At 45.5% G+C, this 16028-nt stretch overlaps 1 protein-coding gene and 1 pseudogene across 15 annotated transcripts in view; both read right to left on the bottom strand.

The window, feature by feature from the left end:
- The window catches only part of UIMC1 (ubiquitin interaction motif containing 1), a 177608-nt gene that overhangs the window by 145252 nt on the left and 16328 nt on the right, over positions 1-16028 (bottom strand). For 6 of the 15 annotated variants that reach the window (XM_078364661.1, XM_078364668.1, XM_008990249.4 and 3 more), the window contains exon 1: positions 4262-4499. The exons of 5 other annotated variants lie outside the window; for them this stretch is intronic. The gene's annotated coding sequence lies outside the window, so the exon portion shown is untranslated. Of the gene's footprint in view, positions 1-3959; positions 4138-4261; positions 4500-16028 lie in introns of those variants that run through there. 4 more of the 15 variants (XM_078364672.1, XM_078364663.1, XM_008990256.4 and 1 more) reach the window with 2 other exon arrangements.
- On the bottom strand, positions 6122-7414 carry LOC100414713 (RNA-binding motif protein, X chromosome-like; annotated as a pseudogene).

Raw genomic sequence — 16028 nt, 5'->3', positions numbered from 1 at the left:
CATTTTCTTTTTTTGAAGACAAGGTCCACTCTGTCACTCAGGCTGTAGTACAGTAGAGAAATGAGCCTCGACCTCCAAAGGTTAAGCAATTCTCCCACCTCAGTTTCCCGAGTAGCTAGGAACCACAGGCACGCACCACCACTCCCAGCTAATTTTTATTTTGAGGGTTTTAAGAGACAGGGTCTCACTCTCCTGCCCATGCTGGAGGGCTGTAGCATGATCATAGCTCACCGCACCCTCCACCTCTGGGCTCAAGGGATCCTCCTGCCTCAGCCACCCAAGTAGCTAGGACTATAGGCAGGTGCCACCATACTCTGACAATTTTTTTATTTTATTTTATTTTTTTTGAGGAAGGGAGGGATGAAGGAAGGGAGGAAGGGGGGAGGGAGGGAGGGAGGGAGGGAGGGAGGGAGGGAGGGAGGGAAGAGAAGGAAGGAATTCAAGCAACGAGAGAGACATTACTGACCTGGATCTAGAGGTTTACAAGTTGATTTCTTTTTTTTTTTTTTGAGTGAAGGAAAGAAGAAAAAAATGAGTAAAGGAGAGGAAGAAAGAGGAAGAGAAAGAGGGAGAGTAAGTGGAAATATTGCTTTATTCTTAAAAAAAAATGGGTATTAATAATGGCCAATCAATGTTTCATTTAAACCTATGAGTACGTGTGATGTGGTATTGCCTGGAATGTTTATTTTGTGTATTTGAAGCGGAGAGCTCTATAAATATTTATTAAGTTTACTTGTTCCGGATCTGAGTTAGAGTCCTTGATATCCTTATTAATTTTCTGTCTCATTGTGTCTAAGTCTCTATGTATCTGGGTGTTAGGATCCTTAGCTCTTGTTGTTGCATTGATCCTTTTACCACTATATCTTTGTTGCTTTAAAATCTATTTTATCCGCTACGAGAATTGCAACTCCTGCTTTTTATTTATTTATTTATTTATTTTTGCTGTCCATTTGGTTGGTAAATCTTTCTCCAACCCTTTGTTTTGAGTCTTTGTGTATCCTTGCCTGTGAAACAGGTCTGGATGTAACATGCCATTGGGTTTTGGCTGTGTCTTTTGACTGAGGGATTTAGTCGATTTAAATTTAGGGTTACTGCCATTTGATGTTAACTGGCTGTTGGATCCATTCGTTGGTGTAAATTCTTTTTTATGTTGGTGCTCTTTACTTTTTGGTATATTTTTAGAAGGGCTGATACTGGTTGTTTCTTTCTGTGATGTTAACTGGCTGTTTGATCCATTCGTTGGTGTAAATTCTTTTTTATGTTGGTGCTCTTTACTTTTTGGTATATTTTTAGAAGGGCTGATACTGGTTGTTTCTTTCTGTGTGTAATGCTTCTTTCAGAAGCTCTTGTAAAGCAGGCCTGGTGGTAATAAAATCTCTGAGTACTTGCTGGTTCATAAAAGATTTTATTTTTCCTTCAGTTGTGAAGCTTAGTTTGGCTGGATATGAAATTCTGGGCTGAAGGTTCTGTTCTTTGAGGATGTTGAATATTGGCCCCTACTCTCTTCTGGCTTGTAGAGTTTCTGCTGAGAGATCTGCTGTAAGTTTGATAGGCTTGCCTTTGTGGGTAACCTGACCTTTCTCTCTGGCTGCCCTTAGTATTTTCTCCTTCGTTTCAGCCCTAGTGAATCTAACGATTATGTGCCTCGGGGTTGCTCTTCTTGAGGAATATCTTTGTGGTGTTCTCTGTATTACCTGGGGTGGAATATTGACCTGCTTTGCTAGTTTAGGAAAATTTTCCTGAAGGGTATTTTCCATCTTGGATTCATTCTCTCCATCGCATTCAGGTACACCTATCAAACGTAGATTTGGTCTTTTCACATAGTCCCACATTTCTTGGAGACTTTGCTCATTCCTTTTTATCCTTTTTTCTCTAATATTTTCTTCGTGTTTTATTTCATTAAGTTGGACTTTGACCTCTGATATCCTTTCTTCTGCTTGAACAATTCGAGTGTTTAAACCTGTGCAAACTTCTCAGAGTTCCTGTATTGTATTCTTCAGTTCCATTATTTCACTCATACTCCTATCTAAGTTGCCTATTCTCAATAGGATTTCATCAAACCTTTTTTCAAAGTTCGTAGTTTCTTTACGTTGGGCTACAACATGTTCTTTTAACTCACCGAAGTTTGTTATTATACATTCCCTGAAGTGATATTCTAGCATTGGGATGCGCTCCTTCTCCGTCAAGCCTTGTTCCATTGTTGATGTGGAACTGTGATCATCTTTAGAGGGAGAGGCGTTCTGACTTTGAGTATTCTCAGCTTTTTCACGTATTCTCAGCTTTTTCACGCTGGTTTCTTCCTGTCATTGTAAGTTTATCCTCCTGCGGTCTTTGAATTTACCAACTTTCAGATTAGGTCTCTTGAGTGGGCGTCCAGGTTGTTAGTTCCCAGGGCCAGAGCAGCGGCGTTAAAACTGATGGTGCTTTTCTGCCCAGGATTCTCCTGTCTGGCTTCCTTCTTGTGTCTGTAGTGGGCCACTCTGCCTTCCCGGGGCTCCAAACCTTGGTCAGAAGGGGAGCCAGTCCCGTTTACTCTGCGCCGAGCGCTGCTGCGCCATCACAGCCGCTGCACCGGGCTCTGGTGTTGTGCTGGGGGCTCTTGTGGGTCCTCCGAACCTGTTTACTCTGCTCTGAGAGCTGCCGCGCCCCGAGGCGCCGGCGGAACTGCTGCGCCAGCCACGAAAGTCACGCTGGCGACCCCTCTGATTCCTCCACTGGGGATCTTCTGCTCCGTGAGCAGGATTTGTCTGAAAGTGTGGCGTCGTCTAGTTCTCCGCGCCTTCACTGAGAGCTGCAGTCCCGAGATGTTAGCGATCGGCCATCTTGGATCGGTCCAATTTTTTTTTTTTTTTTTTAGACAGGGTCTTGATACTCCTGGTCTCAAGTGATCCTATCACTTGAAAAGGATGAGCTCATGTTCTTTGCAGCGACATGGATAAAGCTGGAAATCATCATTCTCAGCCTCTCAAAGTGCTGGGATTATAGGAGTGAGCCACGGACCAAGCACTTTAATAACTGAATACAATGAGCTTACTTCTGTAATTTTTTTTAAAAAAATGTAAATGCATACCTACACAGTCATACATCCCTGATACTTTATTTTCCATTTCCCACTTTATACTTGGCCTCAGTTTAGGACAAGTGTGTAACAATAGAATCCAAACACAACTTTAGTATCTAGTATCCTAACAACTCTATGTAGTAGGTATTCACATCACGATTTTCCACGAGAGGAAATCTACTCAAACAGCTGATAAGCTGGTAAAGGGCTATGAGAATTGAAGCTCAATGTATCTGATATCAAAAACATACTTTCTTTTCATTCAACTACAAGGCACTGCCTCCCTTGACAGGAAACAATAAAGACAGAACCAGAAACTTCACTTTTTCCGGGTGTCACTTCTATATCTCAATGCGTTGCAGTGATTAAATGAAAGAACACCGGAGTTCGGCTGCCAGGATTCAAATCCAGCTTCACTACTGACAGGGACGTGCGTCCCCTGCAAACTGAGCGGCAGGGCACCAGCCCGCCGACTGTGGCGCTGGTGAAGTCTGCGGAGCTGCCTGAGAGCACCGGGAAACCCGCTGGCCCTGCGGGGACGAAAGCGTTAGAACGAGAAGGATCTCCAAGAAGAGCGTTGGGGGGTTTTTTTCGGGGCAAAGAACTAGAGAAAACGAGGATCACACAACAAAATACTAACTCGGCTCAGGAAGGAGCGCAGCCCCGGCGCCCCGAGGCGCGAGGCTGCGCGGACCACGACATAGGGAGCTCGGCGCTAGCCCGACGCCAGGGAGGATGAGGGCCGCCCCACAGGTGTGAAAGCAACCTGCTCGGCAACCGAGGATGCAAAGCCCAACCCGCCGTTCCAACGGGCCCTGCGTGGCGTCAGGAAGGACCCAACCTGCGTCCCGAACCCACCTCAACCTCGGGAAGGACCCACCCCGCGACCCGAGCCCACCTCAACGTCAGGAGGGACCCACCCGGCGACCCGAGCCCACCTCAACGTCAGGAGGGACCCAGCCCCGGCATCTGAAGAAGCCCGAAGCCCAGCCCGGCACCAGGAACGGCCAGTCCCGGCGTCCGGAGGTCGCCGGGGAATCGGGAGGGTTCAAACTCTACACCCCAAGCCCACTCCTGCGTAGGTAAAGAACCACCCCCGATTTCTGCAAGACCCGCCCCGGCGTCCAGAGCCCACCCCCGCGTCGCGAGGGACCCACCCCGGCATCAAGAAGGACCGCCCCGGCGTCGGGAGAGGCCTACCTCGGCGTCGGGAGGCGCCCCTCCGGGAGAGGAACGGGGTGGGGACCCGCTGAGGAAGAGGAGGCGGCGGGGAGGGGCGAGCGGAGCTGTGCGGAGACTGTAGGTACTCAGTAGCCGGCCCGGGCCGCTCTGCCGACCTTCTCCGGGATGCCGGGGGTCCAGAGCAGCTGCAAGTTAGAAGCGCGGGAGCGGGGAGGGGGGCGCGCGCCCTGCGGTGTCAGAGACGCGCTCTCGGGGCGGACGCAGGCGCGGCGCGTGGAGACGGAACCAACCCCCGCCGCGGGGGAGCCACCCGGGACGTACCAACTGCGCGGGAGGCACTGGCCGCCCGGGACCACGCTTTCGCCTTGCGCTGTCTCAGTTGCTTGCGCTTTGAGGGAAAGCAAGGAGTAACAGACTCAGAGATGGCTGTAGGGTAAAATGTACAGAACGGCCACTTTTGAGGACAAATTCGGTGTGGTGAAATTTAAAATGTGCATTTATGACCCAGCAATTTCATGTCTAGAAAAATACGGAAATGCCAGGCGCGATGGCTCACGACTGTAATCCCAGCACTTTAAAGAGGCTGAGGCGGGCGGATCACCTGAGGTCAAGAGTTCGAAAGCAGCCTGGTCAACACAGTGAACCCTAGTCTGTAGTAAAATACAAAAATTACCCGGGCGTGGTGGCGCGTGCCTGTACAGCCACTCCGGAGGCTGAAGCAGGAGAAACGCTTTAATCCGGGAGGCAGAGGTTGCAGTGAGCCCAGATCAGGCCACTGCACTCGGGCCTGGGCCACCGAGCAAGACTGTCTCAAAAAAAAAAAAAAAACAACGAAAAAACGTGTAGGGCTGAGGGCCCCACGGGGTCGTGGGGTGAGCCTTATGCTGTGCTGAGGCTCAGGATCCGAGAAATAAAGAGACAGGACACAGAAGTACAAGAAAAACGCAGCTGGGCTCGGGGGGACCACGCCACCTATAAGCGGAGTCAGGCGAGGCCCCGAATGTCCAGAAGCATGAGTATTTATTGTGTATAGTTTAGGGGGCAGGGCAGTGAGTGAAATCATCTTTAAGGATAGTGATAGGGTCGTGAGCAATAAAACATGGGGTCAACTGCCATTAGGTCACCTAGGCCAGGAGGTGGACAGTGCGCAGCAAGGGGCCCATTCCCATGAAGGCAAGGGCCGTGTACAGTAAGGGGTCTACCCCCATTAGGTCACCGAGGCTTGAAGATGGGCCGTGCACAGTGAAGAGGGTGCAGTGTGCAATACTACTATGGGCAAACTACTTCTAAGAAGATTTTTTGTTGTTGTTGTTGTTGTTGTTGTTGTTTTGGCCAAACTTTTTATATAGTATTCTAGTATAGTAGTTGTTTAACACACACTTAAATGGTCTTATTGGGGGAAGCGAAAGGGGAGGTTCTTGCAGATTCCCAAGGAAATGTCAGAAAGGCAAAATGGCCAGCATTATCCATTTGCATTTTTGTGTTTACTGGGTGATTATTTCCTTACATAGGCATCTGATTTCATGTTTTTCATACTGAGATCATGGAGGTTTTAGTTGGAAGACACCCTGAAATCTTATGAGTAGCATACCCCAACCACCCTCTAACAGCTAGTTTGTTTGTATAGGCAGAATGATTCATCTCTCCATTTTAGATAGCTAGATGTTTTGTGGAAGATCTTAGAACTGCTTGCCTCACTTACTGGGAAAAATCATATAGGAAGTGGCCTTTAGGGACACTTTAACTTGTAAAGTTACAACACTAGTACAAGTCTTAACACATTTAACATTTGCTCGTTGAAAAGCAATGTCATAAAGTCAAATACTATTAAACATGTTTTAACTTTTTTCCTCACAAAAATATAAAAATTATGAAGGGGAACTTACCAGGGAATTTTAAAAAGGTAACACAATTTTTCTTTTTAGTAGTTCTTGGGTAGTTATGACAGAATAGTTTCCACTTTTTGTTTCTTTGAACTGGGATTTTGGTCCAAAGTTTTGTTTGTCTCTAGTATCTGCTTCTGCCTCCCCCCATCAGATCGGCTTCCTCCACAGCCACCACCTCTTGGTGCTCTGCGGCTTGAACTGCTGTAGGAATCACGTGGAGGAGGGTACCCACTTTCCATAGAAGGGGGAAGCCCTCTTTCCTGTCTACCAACCCAATCACGACCATGTGAGTAGAGATCACTTCGGCTGCTTGAGTAACTGTCTCGACTTCCACCATATCCATCACGTGAGCTGCTGTAATCATCATAGCAACTGCTTCCACCATAAGATGGCAGGGGTCCTCGTGTAGGTGGAGTATTACGTGAGTTACCATAACTCTCATATGAATCTCTGTAGGAACCTCCACTTGGATGATCTGAATAGTGACGATCACAACCATATCCCTCTCCATCACTATAGCCTCTTGGTGGATAGTCATCACGTGAACTGGAGTGACCATAGTCATGGTAAGTATAATCTCGTGGTGGTGGTGCATAATCTCTTGTATCACGAGAACTTGGGTAATCTCTGCTGGAATAGCTGTCTTTAGTAGAATACCCATCATCTCTTGGGGACAAATAAACATCTCTATGAGAAGGCAGCGGATCTCTTAGAGGTGGACCTCCGTAACTATCTCTTCCACGTGATACAGGAGCTCTTCCTCCCATTCCACTGCTGTTGGGAAGGTGCTGAAGGTGCAGATATCTTAGGAGGAGGACCCCCACTTCTTGGTGGTCCTGTTTTTACTGGGAGTGGTCCCCTGGAAGAACTCATGTTAAAATTCATGGAATATCCACCATCATCCATGTGTCCTCCCCATGAGGGAGGTCCCCTGGTTCCTCCACTTCCTCCTCTTTCACCTCTAAGACCTCTTGGAGGGCCTCTACTTCTTGGAGGTGGAGGTGGCCCACATCTACCACTTTCAAATGATGGTTTGGTGGCTTGTTCCACTTTGATGGCTTTTCCATCTAATGACTTTCTATTCATGTCTCTGGCTGTATCCTTAGCATCTGCTGGGCTTTCAAAGGCGACAAAAGTAAATCCTCTTGATTTGTTGGTTTTATGGTCTTTCATCAAGAGAACTTCCACTATTCGTCCAGTCCATATTTGCCAAATACTGCTTTAAGAGCTTTCTCATTTGTTTCTGTATTAAGCCCACCAATGAAGAGCTTTCCTGGGCGATCTGCCTTTTTTTTTTTTTTTTTTTTTTTGCTGGTGAGTCAGAGGGGTGACAATGGGTTCAAGCTCCAACGAGCTGGCCAAGAGGGGCTTCCTAGCAGCTTAGCAGCAAAAGCGACTGCCAGGTCCGAGGACCAAAACAGCGAAACCGCTAGCACTACTGCTCAATGAGGATGAACAAAGGAGACAGCAAACTTTATACTGCCCGGGAACGAGGCTGAAGGACCCTAAGAAGATTTATAGGAGGATGCTTTAAGTCACATAGCAGTGACAGAGCTGTCAAGGTTACTGCCACCTTCTGGCAGCTTCCAATGGGTTCTATGGGAAGATGCTTTTCAAGCAGCACAGTAGCAAGAGCTGATAAAGTTCACAGTCACCAAGGTGGATCACCATTCTGAGGGCAGCCTTCCACAAGAACTGGAGCAAGGTCCTGCAACTCCTTTATCAGGAGGAGTGGCTCTTGCCCCAAGCCTGCCATACAGCGGGTATCATGCCACTGCACATACCACCTGGCAGCATGAGACTCCATCTCAAAAAAAAAAAAAAAAAGAATAAACTATAAGCTGGGCACAGTGATACATACCAGTAATCCCAGCTACTCAGGAGACCGAGGTGAGAGGATTACTTGAGCTCAGGAGTTCAAGGATGTAGTGCACTATAATCATGCCTATGAATAGTCACTGTACTCCCGCCCAGGCAACATAGTAAGACTCCATCTCTACAAAAACATTTAAAAATTAGCTGGGTATGGTGGTGTGTACCCATAATCCCAGCTCCTCAGGAGGTTAAAATGGGAGGATTCCTTGAGCCCAGGAGTTCGTTTTTTAAAGACAGGGTCTTTCTGTGTTTCCTAGAGCAAGGCCTTGTCTTTAAAAAGTAATAATAGTTTAAAAAAATAAAACTTTGGCCGGGCACGGTGGCTCAAGCCTGTAATCCCAGCACTTTGGGAGGCCGAGGCGGGTGGATCACAAGGTCAAGTGATCGAGACCATCCTGGTCAACATGGTGAAACCCCGTCTCTACTCAAAATATAAAAAATTAGCTGGGCATGGTGGCGCGTGCCTGTAGTCCCAGCTACTCCAGAGGCTGAGGCAGGAGAATTGCCTGAACTCAGGAGGCGGAGGTTGCAGTGAGCCGAGATCACGCCATTGCACTCCAGCCTGGGTAACAAGAGCGAAACTCCGTCTCTAAATAAATAAATAAATAAATAAAACTTTTAGAAGAAAACAAAATGGAAAATCTTCATGACCTTAGATCTGGCAATAATATCTTGAATATGACATCAAAAGCACAGGCAACATGATGAAAAGGGTTCTGGAGATGAATGGTGGTGATAACTACACAACATTATGAATGTATTTAATACTATTGAACTGGGCACTTAAAATGGTTACAGTGACAGTAAGTTTTATGTTATATGTATTTTGCCATAACAAAAAAAAAAACAGGGAAAAAAACATAGGCAACAAAAGAAAAAATAAATGGACTCCATCAAAATTAAAAACATTCACACGTCAAAGGACATCATCAAGAGAGTAAAAAATAACCCACAGAAGGGGATAAAATATTTGCAAATCATATATTTATTAATATCTAGAAAATATTGCTTAAAACTCCTTCATCTCAACAACAAAAAAGAAAACAACCCAATTCAAAAATGAGCAAGTCTTTTTCTTTTTTGGAGACATGGTTTTGCTGTCACTCAAGCTGGAGTACAGTGGCACAATCATAGCTCACTACAGCCTCAAACTCCCTTGCTCAAAGAATCCTCCCACCTTAGCCTCCCAAGTAGCTGAGACTATAGGTACACACCACCATGCCTAGCTAATGTTTTTCATTTTTTGTAGAGATAGGGGGTCTTACTATATTGCCCAAGCTGGTCTTGAACCCCTGGGCTCAAGTGATCCTCTTGCCTCAACCTCTTAAAGTTCTGGGATTACAAGCGAGAGCCACCACACCTCGCCACAAAGGTCTTAAATGGACATCTCTCCAATTAACGTATACAGCTCACACCTGTAATTCCAGCACGTTGGGAGGCCAAGGTGGGCAAATCATGAGGTCAGGAGTTTGAGACCAGTCTGGCCAACATGGTGAAATTCTATCTCTACTAAAAATACAAAAAATTAGCTGGGTGTGGTGGCAGGGGCCTGTAATCTCAGTTACTTGGGAGGCTGAGGCAGGAGAATCACTTGAACCTGGGAGGCAGAGGTTACAGTGAACCAAGATTGTGCCACTGCACTCCAACCTGGGAGGCAATGCGAGACTCCGCCTCAAAAAAAAAAAAAAGACTGGGCGCGATGGCTCACGCCTGTAATCCCAGCACTTTGGGAGGCCAAGGCAGGTGGATCACGAGGTCAAGAGATAGAGACCATCCTGGTCAATATGGTGAAACCCCGTCTCTACTAAAAATACAAAAAATTAGCTGGGCATGGTGGCGCGTGCCTGTAATCCCAACTACTCAGGAGGCTGAGGCAGGAGAATTGCCTGAACCCAGGAGGCGGAGGTTGCGGTGAGCCGAGATTGCACCATTGCACTCCAGCCTGGATAACAAGAGCAAAACTCTGTCTCAAGAAAAAAAAAAAAAAAAGAAAGAACATATACAAATGTCCAATAACTACATAAAAAGATGCTCAATATCATTAGTCATATCAAAACTACAATGAGCTCTTTCTCCCTTTCTCCTCCATCATGGTGTATGAGGTTGATTCTAAACCTTGCTATTCTTTTCACAAGATTTTCAGGATCAAGCAATTCCTGGCCAATAAACAAAAGCAAAATTTGTGCATTCCCCAGTGGATTCAGATGAAAACTGGTAATAAAATCATTTACAACTCCAAGAAGAGACACTGGAGAAGAACCAAGCTAGATCTATGAGGAAATGCACATGAGATGTCACATTTATGATGCTACATCAGGGTCACTAGCTTCTTACTATATCAAGCTGAAAATGTCACCACTATCTGGACAGTGGGACATGTTTTGTTGGGAAAATGATTTTTCTCTTTGTTTATATGCCTTGCACAAGGAAGTCGATTCAGTAATAAATATCTGAGACCTTGTGTTTGAACAAAACACATACAATGAGATACTACTTCACACTCATAATGGTTATCAAAAAAAAGGAAAATACAAGTGTTGATAAGGATATGGAGAAATTGGAACCTTTGTGCATTGCTAGTGGGAATATGAAATGATGCAACCACTGGGGAAAACAGTTTAGTGGTTCCTTAAAAAAATTAACATAGAATTACCATATGATGTAGTTTGGCTAGATCAAACTAGATCATATTGCCTAGATCTCTGTTGCCCAGGCTGGACTGCAGTGGCACAGCCAGGGCTCACTGCAATCTCGACTTCCCAGGCACAAGTGATCCTTCCACCTCAGCCTCCCTAGTAGCTGGGATTACAGGTGCGTGCCACCACACCCAGCTAATTTTTGTTTCTGTAGACAGAATTTTGCCAGGTTTCCCAGGCTGGTCTTGAACTCCTGGGCTCAAGTGATATGTCCACCTTGACCTCCCAAAATGCTAGATTACGATTATGAGCCACCATGTGCAGCCTCACAGATTTATTTTTTTCTGAATGTTAGAAGTTCGAAATCAATTTCACCAGACTGAAGTCAAGGTAAGATAAGGATATGGATTTTCCCCGGAGAGCCTCCAGAGCTGCTACTTTCTGGAGGCTCTCCGGGGAAAATCCATTACCTTATCTTTTTCATCTTCTGATGGGTACCTTCATTCCCTGCTTTATAGCCCCTTCCTCCATCTTGAAAGTACAATAATCCAATTTTTGTTTCCATCATTACACCCCTTTTCTTTCTAACTGACTCCTCCTGCATCCCTCTTACAAGGACTGTCACGATTACATCTGGCCTACACAGGTAATAAAGGATAATCTCCCCATCTCAAGATCCTTAACTTAATTACATCTACAGAGTGCCTTCTGCCAAAGTAATATCCAGGTTCTGGGGATTAGGACTCGGACATCTTGGGGAGCCATTATTCCAGCTACTCTTATTCTTCCTATGGTTGAGTTACATGAGCCAGTAAATTTTCTTTTTCCTTTTTTTTTTTTTTTTTTTTTTTTTTTTTTGCTTAAGCTAGTTCAAGTTAGGTTTCTGTCATTTGTGACTGAGACTATTAAGTTTAAAATAGATCTTCTCTTGGTTAGGCACTGCCAAGCCAAGTGAAGTGCTCACCACTGTAATCCCAGCACTTTGGGGGAGAGAGGCAGGAGGATCACTTAAGCCCAGGAGTTTGAGATTAGTCTGGGCAATATAATGAGACCCTTCTCAAAAAAGAAAAGAAAAAAGAAGTTTGTGTAATTGAAGCAGGAGTGGCAAGGAACAAACCTCTTGAACACCACACTGAGGAAGGGAGTGGCTTTTTATTCAGCCGGAGCTGTATGGGGCTACAGGTTCATTCACCGAGCTCCCTAAGCTGCAGCTTCTCTCCCCTTTTATAGGCTTACAGTGCTACAGGGGAAACTGAGATGGAACTACGTCATTGTCCATTTACTGGACATTCACCTTACAAACTTTGGGCTTCGTTGATTTGCTAATTCACATGCATTTTGAGCAGGGACCAGCAGGGGAGGGGGCTTACAGAGATAAGACAAAAGCAACAAGCTGTTTATTGGCAGAGGTGTTTCCAGGAGGGAGCCTGGTCCATGGAGATGTGGGGGCATGAACCAGTGCTGGGCTCCAGCCGGTAGGGATAACATTTATTTGCAGCTCTTTCAAAGTTAACAGATAGGAGAGATCCAAGATGGCTGATTAGGAACAGCTCAGGATTGCAGCTCCCAGTGAAAGCAGGGAGAGTGAGTGGATGCCGCATTTCCAGATGGATTTTTATTGCCCACAGACCAGGAGATTCCCGGGCGGAGGAGCCCCATGGGTCGTGAGCACAGCTGTTTCAGCCGGTGCAGCTGTTTTGGCCGGCGCCCCGGCGTGGCAGTTCTCCATACAAAATACATGGGTCTGGGCACCGTTTTAGCTGGCAATTGGAGCTTGGGGAAGACAGAGTCGCCCATTCAACTGATAGAAAAGGGGACTGAAACAGAGAGCCAGGCCAGGAGATTCCCAGGCAAAAAAGCTCCACAAATCTCAGCACAGCTGTTTCAGCCAGAGCAGTGGGTCGCCACACAGGAAATCACACAGATCCCAGTGCCTTTTCAACAGGCGAATGGAACACCTGGGAGACAAAAAAAAAAAAAAAGGCTCTGAGGCAAGGAGCCAGGTGATCAGGCTCGGCTGGTCCCACCACCACAAAAAAAAACAGCAATCTGAAACACTCTGGATTCAGAGCTTCACAGCAAGCACAGCTGAACCCGGGACAGTCCAGCTCTGTAGGGGAGGTGTGCCCACCATTACCAAGGCAGTCCACCACTACAGAGGTAGTCCACCATTGCTGAGGCAGCCCGCCATTACAGAGAGTGTCCACCATTACAGAGATGGGCCGCCATTGCCGCGGCAGTTCTTTTTTTTTTTTGAGACGGAGTTTCACTGTTATTAACCCAGGCTGGAGTGAAATGGCACAATCTCGGCTCACTGCAACCTCCGCCTCTTGGGTTCAGGCAATTCTCCTGCCTCAGCCTCCTGAGTAGCTGGGATTACAGGCATGCACCACCGTGCCCAGCTAATTTTTTGTATTTTTAGTAGAGACGGGATTTCACCATGTTGACCAGGATGGTGTCGATCTCTTGACCTTGTGATCCACCTGCCTTGGCCTCCCAAAGTGCTGGGATTACAGGCGTGAGCCACCGCGCCCAGCTGCCAAGGCAGTTCTAACTACACCTATATAAACAGGACTGCAGGGAAGTTCACACGGCAGCTAGGCAGAGCCCACAGCAGCTCAGCAAAGCCTCTGCAGGCAGATACTGACTACGCTGCCTCCTTGCTGGACAGGGCAACCCTGAAAAAAGCCAGCAGCACAACAGAAACTCATAAATAAAGCCCTAACTCCCCGGGACAAAGCACCTGGGGAAAAAAGGGGGGGGGGTGTTATGAGTTCAGCTGCAGCAAACTTAAACATACCTGCCCAGCAACTCTGAATGAAGAATGGAGCTAACAGCTCAGCACTTGAGCTCCTGTAAAGGACAGACTGTCTCCTCAAGCAGCTCCCTGACCCCCGTATATCCAAAGAGTCACCTCATAAAGGAGAGCTTAGACTGACATCAGGCAGGTATCCTTCAGGGACAAAGATAGCAGAAGAAACTGGCACCTGCTGTTTCTTCTGCAGAACCTTACTGTTCTGCAGCTGCTGCAGGTGATCCCCAGGCAAGCAGGGCCTGGAGTGGACCTCAGCAGTCCTAAAGCAGAGGGGCCTGACTGGTAGAAGGAAAACTATGAAAGAGAAAGAAATAACTTCATCATCAACAAACTGGACGTCAACTCAGAGACCCAATCTGAAAGTCAACAACTACAAAGATGACAGGTGGATAAATACACAAAGATGGGAAGAAACCAGCGCAAAAAGGATGAAAACACCCGAAATCAGAACACCTCTCCTCCTACAAGAGATCACAACTCCTCACCAGCAAGGGAACAAGGCTGGATGGAGAATGAGTGTGATGAATTGACAGAATCAGGCTTCAGAAGGTAGGTAATAAGAAACTTCTGTGAGCTAAAAGAACATGTTCTAACCCAATGCAAAGAAACTAAGAACCTTGAAAAAAGATTTGATGAAATGCTAACAAGAATAAACACCTTAGAGAGGAATATAAGTGAACAGATGGAGCTGAAAAACACAACATGAGAACTTCACAAAGCATACACAAGTTTCAACAGCCAAATTGACCAAACAGAAGAAAGGATATCAGAGGTCGAAGATCAACTCAATGAAATAAAACGAGAAGGCAAGATTACAGAAAAAAGGGTAAAAAGGAATGAACAAAGTCTCCAAGAAATATGGGACTATATGAAAAGACCTAATCTACATTTGATAGGTGTACCTGAATGTGACAGAGAGAATCAATCCAACCTGGAAAATACTCTTCAGGACATTATCCAGGAAAACTTCCCCAACATAGCAAGGCAGGCCAATGTTCAAGTCCAGGAAATACAGAGAACACCGCCACAATATTCCTCAAGAAGAGCAACCCCAAGGCACATAATCCTCAGAGTCACCAGGGTTGAAATGAAGGAGAAAATTCTAAGGGCAACCAGAGAGAAAGGTCAGATTACCCACAAAGGGAAGCCTATCAGACTCACAGCAGAGCTCTCAGCAGAAACTCTACAAGCCAGAAGAGAGTGGGGGCCAATATTCAACATCCTTAAAGAAAAGAACTTTCAACCCAGAATTTCATATCCAGTCAAACTAAGCTTCATGAGTGAAGGAAAAATAAAATCCTTTATGAACAAGCAAGTACTCAGAGATTTCATCACCACTAGGCCTGCTTTACAAGAGTTCCTAAAAGAGGCACTAAACATAGAAAGGAACAACCAGTACCAGCCACTCCAAAAACATACCAAATGGTAAAGGGCATCAATACAATGAAGAAACTGCATCAACTAATGGGCAAAAGAGCCAGCTAGCTTCAAAATGGCAGGATCAAATTCACACATAATATTAACCCTAAATGTAAATGGGCTAAATGCCCCAATCAAAAGACACAGACTGGAAAATTGGATAAAAAGACAAAACCAATCAGTGTGCTGTATCCAGGAAACCCATCTCACAAACAAGGATACACAAAGGCTCAAAATAAAGGGATGGAGGAAGACTTACCAAGCAAATGGAGAGCAAAAAAAAGCAGGAGTTGCAATTCTCATCTCAGATAAAATAGACTTTAAAGCAACAAAGATCAAAAGAGACAAAGAAGGACATTACATAATGGTAAAAGGATCAATGCAACAAGAAGAGCTAACAATCCTAAATATATACACACTCAATACAGGAGCACCCAGATACATAAAGCAAGTTCTTAATGACTTACAAAGAGACTTAGACTCCCATACAATAATAGTGGGAGACTTTAACATCCCATTGTCCATATTAGACAGATCAACCAGACAGAAAATTAACAAGGATATACGGGACTTGAACTCAGACCTAGACCAAGCAACCCTAACAGACATTTATAGAACTCTCCACCCCAAATCCACAGAATATACATTCTTCTCAGAACCACATCACATCTACTCTAAAACTGACCACAATAGTAGGAAGTAAATCACTCCTCAGCAAATGCAAAAGAACGGAAATCATAACAAACAGTCTCTCAGACCACAGTGCAATCAAGTTAGAACTCAGAATTCAGAAACTAACTCAGAACCACACAGTTTCATGGAAACTGAACAACAGGATCTTGAATGTTGACTGGATAAACAATGAAATGAAGACAGAAATAAAGATGTTCTTCGAAACCAACAAGAATGAAGACACAACATACCAGAATCTCTGGGACACATTTAAAGCAGTGTCTAGAGGAAAATATATAGCAATAAATGCCCACATGAGAAGAAAGGAAAGATCTAAAATCGCCACCCTATCATCAAAATTGAAAGAGCTAGAGGAGCAAGATAAAAAAAACTCAAAACCTAGCAGAAGACAAGAAATAACTAAGATCAAAGCAGAACTGAAGGAGACAGAGACACAAAAAAACCCTCAAAAAATCAATAAA

The sequence above is a fragment of the Callithrix jacchus genome, chromosome 2, assembly GCF_049354715.1.
Source record: "Callithrix jacchus isolate 240 chromosome 2, calJac240_pri, whole genome shotgun sequence".
Classification (NCBI taxonomy): domain Eukaryota; kingdom Metazoa; phylum Chordata; class Mammalia; order Primates; family Cebidae; genus Callithrix; species Callithrix jacchus.
The sequence above is the reverse complement of the archived record's forward strand: the minus strand, read 5'-3'. Positions and strand labels throughout refer to the sequence as shown.